Source organism: Mus musculus, chromosome 13 (assembly GCF_000001635.26).
Source record: "Mus musculus strain C57BL/6J chromosome 13, GRCm38.p6 C57BL/6J".
Taxonomy (NCBI): Eukaryota; Metazoa; Chordata; class Mammalia; order Rodentia; family Muridae; genus Mus; species Mus musculus.
Genome location: NC_000079.6, coordinates 118,514,829 through 118,520,510, shown reverse-complemented (window position 1 = coordinate 118,520,510; position 5,682 = coordinate 118,514,829). Strand labels below are relative to the sequence as shown.

Sequence of the window (5,682 nt, the reverse complement as noted above, 5' to 3'; positions counted from 1 at the left end):
AAGCTTGCAATCCCACCAACAATGGAGGAGTGTTCCCCTTTCTCCACATCCTGTCACCTGAGTTTTTGATCTTAGCCATTCTGACTGGAGTGAAGTGGAATCTCAGTGTTGTTTTGATTTGCATTTCCCTGATGATTAAGGATGTTGAACATTTTTTCAGGTGCTTCTCTGCCATTCGGTATTCCTCAGGTGAGAATTCTTTGTTCAGCTCTGAGCCCCATTTTTTAATGGGGTTATTTGATTTTCTGGAGTCCACCTTCTTGAGTTCTTTATATATATTGGATATTAGTCCCCTATCCAATTTGGGATAGGTAAAGATCCTTTCCCAATCTGTTGGTGGCCTTTTTGTCTTATTGACGGTGTCTTTTGCTTTGCAGAAGCTTTGCAATTTTATGAGGTCCCATTTATCGATTCTTGATCTTACAGCACAAGCCACTGCTGTTCTATTCAGGAATTTTTCCCCTGTACCCATATCTTCGAGGCTTTTCCCTACTTTCTCCTCTATAAGTTTCAGTGTCTCTGGTAAAAGGGAGACATAGCAACTGAAATTGAGGAAATTCAAAAAGTCATTAGATCCTACTACAAAAGCTTATACTCAACTAAATTGGAAAATCCAAAAATAAAAGCCCAAGACCAGTTAGTTTTAGTGCAGAATTCTATCACATCTTCTAAAAAGACCTAATACCAGTACTTCTCAAACTTTTCTACAGAATAGAACAGAAGGAATACTACCTAATTAATTCTATGAAGCCACAGTTAAGCTGATATCTAAGCCACAAAAAGACACAAAAAGAGGACTTCAGACCAATTTTGCTTAGAAATATCGAATATCGATGCAAAAATACTCAAAATTCTTGCAAACCGAATCCAAGAACACATCAAAATGATCATTCACTATAATCAAGTGGGATTCATCCCAGGGATACAGGAATGGTTTAATATATGGAAATCCATCAACATAACTCACTATATATACAAAGAAAAAAATTACATGATCATACCATTAGATTCTGAAAAAGCTTTTGACAAAATACAACATTCCTTCATGTTAAAAGTCTTGGAAAGATTAAGAATTTAAGGCACGTACCTGAACATAATAAAACTAATATACTAATAAAACTAATATACAGGAAACTAACAGCTATTATCAAATTAAATGGAGAGAAACTTGAAACAATCTCACTAAAATGAGGGATACATCAAGGCTGCCCACTCTTTCCTTATTTATTCAATATAGTATGCAAAGTTCTCACTAGAGCAATTAGACAACAAAAGGAGATTAAAGGGATACAAATAAAGCAAGAAGTCAAGGTATTTCTATTTGCAGATAATATGATAGTATACATAAGTGATCCCAGAGAGTCTACCAGAGAACTCCACACTGATAAATGACTTCAGCAACATGTCTGGATATAGAATTAACTCAAATCAGTAGTCTTTTTTCTACACAAAGGATAAGTGGACTGAGAAAGAAATTATGAAACAACACCTGCCTCTGTTCTTAACTTACCGTCTCTTCAACTGTTATGTAAAATATATTGGATGTATTAAAACACTACAGATTTTTTCAAATCCAAAGCCAAGAACATAGTGTGACAACTTCTGAAACGTCTACCAGACTTTCCCCTGTTTTACTGTAATGCACCTACCTTCTGTCTCCACAGACATGTGTGGCTGTGCCTTGATTTATTTATTTCTTTTGATTTGTAAGTATAAAGTATTCATAAAATGACTTCCACGTTAGATCATGTTAGCTTTAGCATCTTAAATGCATGTTCTAAGGTCATGGTAACTAATTTTCCTCATAATAAACACAAAAATTACAAAATTAAAAAATTTCAAACCCATGAGTTAAAGTATAAAATATGTCTCATATTTCTTTTTTATAATTTTAGTGTCTTTAAAATTTTTATTAGATATTTTCTTCATTTACATTTCAAATGCTATCCCAAAAGTCCCCTATACCCTACCCCCGCCCTGCTCCCCTACCCACCTACTCCCACTTCTTGGCCCTGGCGTTCCCCTGTACTGGGGCATATAAAGTTTACAAGACCAAGGGGCTCTCTTCCCAATGATGGCTGACTAGGGCATCTTCTGCTACATATGCAGCTAGAGACATGAGCTCCGGGGGGTACTGGTTAGTTTATATTGTTGTTCCACCTATAGGGTTACAGATCCCTTTAGCTCACTGGTTACTTTCTCTAACTCCTCCATTGGGGGCCCTGTGTTCCATCCAATAGATAACTTTGTGCATCCATTTCTGTCTCATATTTCTGATTTACATCAAAGAATATAGCATATTATCATTTTGTATCATAATTTTGCCTTGTTGAAAGCACTTTCTAATCCCCAAGCTTGACATTGTGAATGAATATTTGTTTATTAATTTAAACTTAAGACTATATTTAGTATTTAATTTTTTAAAAATTTCATGTAGCTTATTTTTAGTCTTTCTATATTGTTGCTTCATCTGAAGATTATTAACCAACTTTTTATCATGAATACTTAATGTAATTTGAAATTCTTTGGACCTGTGTGTTTCAGCAATATACTTTAAATATGCCAGTAATCTGTGTAACTTCTTGGCTGATTTCCTATAGGAAGAATACACGCATATATAAATTATTTAATAGAAATTAATTTAAATAGAAATTATCTATGTACAACTGGCAATTCCCTAATTCATAAATGAGTAGGCTTTTGTTTTTTGTATCTAAGTATATTACATGTAGATAATTACATATAATTGATTTAGAAATGCTATTCCCGTATTTTTTTCTCTCTTTTTTTCTTTTTTTTTTTTGTTTTTTGTTTTTTGTTTATTGTTTCCAAGACAGGGTTTCTCTGTGTAGTCCTAGTTGTCCTGGAACTCACTCTGTAGACCAGGCTGGCCTCGAACTCAGAAATCCACCTGCCTCTGCCTCCCAAGTGCTGGGACTAAAGGCGTGCGCCACCACTGCCTGACCGCTGGCACCATTGCATACACTAGCAAGATTTTGCTGACAGAACCCAGATATAGCTGTCTCTTGTGAAACTATGCCAGGACCTAGCAAACACAGAAGTGGATGCTCACAGTCAGCTATTGGATGGATCACAGGGCCCCCAATGCAGGAGCTAGAGAAAGTAACCAATGAGCTAAAGGGAACTGCAACCCTATAGGTGGAACAGCAATATAAACTAACCAGTACCCCCCAGAGCTCCTGTCTCTAGCTGCATATGTATCAGAAGATGGTCTAGTTAGCCATCAGTGGAAAGAGAGGCCCATTGGTCGTGCAAACTTTATATGCCTCAGTACAGGGGAACGCCAGGGCCAAGAAGTGGGAGTGGGTGGGTGGGGGAGTGGGTGGGGGAGCGTGTGGGGGACTTTTGGGATAGCATTGGAAATGTAAATGAAATAAATACCTTAAAAAAAAGAAAAGAAATGCTATTTCCTTCTTGTATTAGGAACAAGTCGTGCTGGTGTTTTTACGTATTATTGTATATATTGCATATGGTGAAATTCTGATGTTCTTTAGTACTTTTTTATTTTAATTTTCATAGTTGACAGTCTTCTAAGCTAATTCAAGCATATCATAGCAGCTCTTATCTCTTATTATACTCTCGGTAGGTAAAAATCTATGGTATTTGTTTGTGGTGAGTGGGCTCATCAAAGCTGCTGTAATTACACAGGACTACACCCTTCATATAAAACACACATTCACACAGAAATTATTAAAAAGCCCATAACACAAATTTGATTTAGATGAGGTAAGTCATTTGCAAGTTCTCCAATCATTCAGGACGGCAATGATCAAACCTGAACTAGATTTATGCACCTAAAACCTGCCCCTGCCTGTCCCTTACTATTACCACAGGGGATTAGGGATGGGTGAACCCAGCCATGTTTTGGGTTCGTCAAACATCTTGAACTACTTTTCCAATGTTCTGGGTTAGGCAAAACCCAAAATGTGTTTTGCCAAGCACATTTCCCCTTAATTCTAAAACCCAGGAGTATTTTAAGGTAAATTTAATCCATATGCTTCTGATTCATTTACACTAAACTCATCAAAATGTTCTGTCTTAAGAGCTATTTGATGTGCAAGACGCTTTTTGAATATTTTATAATCCATTTAAAGTCCTATGCATTGGAGTTTTTACATTCTCCTAAGTCAAGAGCAAGTGAACTCAAACTCCAAAAAGACCAAGTTTGGTTGCAGAATTGAAACATCAAGGTTGTACAAAGGTTCTAAACTTGGCAGCACATAGTTCAAGCCTTGGTAAGACCATATATTAACTTTTTTTTTCCAGAACTTGGATTGTGTAATACAATGAGTAGTGAACAAAATGCAAAGTAGGGCATGGAAATATAAAGAAGCCAAGTGACAAATAACTCGAAGCAGATTGAATGTCTGTTCTTTAGCAAGAAGCATGCATGAGCTAACATGATGGAGGATGACACCACATCTGTTTTCATTCTGCTCTCTTCTGGGAGGACTTTCTTCTTTTTTGGACTGGATTTGTTTTTTGTTTTTTGGGGTTTTTGTTGTTGTTGTTGTTGTTTTTCTGCTAGGTTCTCTCCTATTTGTATCTTTGGAGTAATTAGAGAACTTATATCTAGCCTTTCAATGTTGATACTAACGGGAAAAAAAGCAATGTCTAATGCTATAGGTAAAAGGGATAGTCTCTTGCTATAAAGAATATAATGGCTTACTCAAGGTATTTATTAAGATTTCACCATACCATTTTATATAAGTCTCTCCAAAGGAGTGATTTCTAAATTGAGACTCACTATAAACTTCTCTATTCACAGCTCAAAATGACAATATAAATTCTATCACTTATAAATTAGACTAGCAAGAACTTACTAAAACCTGTTACAAACTTTGATTATATAACTAAATGTGTCTTTATCTCTTACCATTATTTCTTCCTCTAGGACTAAAATAATAAAATTATATATAAAATTTGTTTTCAAATGATGATAGGGGAATATATACATATATATGAAAACTATTAAATAAGACATAAAAGTAGAATGCAAAATAAGATACTGCCAGGGAAGAACAATTTATCACCAACTCAACGGTTGGAATCTTGGTTTTACTTTGCAGTTATGCACATGTCTAAATGCCAGACCCAGACATTAAATGAAGCTGAATAAACATCAATAACAATTTTCTCATAAACTTTGACAGTTGCTCTTGAGGAAAGCTTGTTTTTCCTACTGTTGTTGGCTTAAGAAGCATTTTAGTGTCTTTCAAAATATTCTGTTGTAATGGAACACAAATGATAATAAATATCTTTGTTATTATCCTATAATTTCTCTTTACACATTCTCAATGACATTGATGACTGACAAGGATGAGGATGCCAATGAAGAAGTTGTGGTAAGAACAAGATAACACAACAAGATTGTTTCCTAGGTAAAATGATGCACTTGAATATTTCTAGTGTATATTCTCTCATTTTGTTATATCCACTAAACATTAATATGCCATGCTAAAACTGTAGTTTTTAAGAGTAATGTTTCCAATTTATAATTTAATAATTAATCTAATATATATACATACATATAATTTTTAACCTTTCTTTAAATTCAAATTTATTCTCTGAACAATGAGAACAACAATACCACGTTCTCTCAAATTTCATATGTTGAAAATATAATGCTGTATTACCCAAATTAATGTGTTTGTTGGAAAT

At 34.7% G+C, this 5,682-nt stretch overlaps 1 annotated feature.

The window, feature by feature from the left end:
• Nucleotides 3,486–4,673: an enhancer, noted in NCBI's record as "VISTA enhancer mm463". NCBI's record gives its function as "enhancer in: branchial arch[6/9]" and the evidence as "EXISTENCE:transgenic organism evidence [ECO:0001131][PMID:17130149]".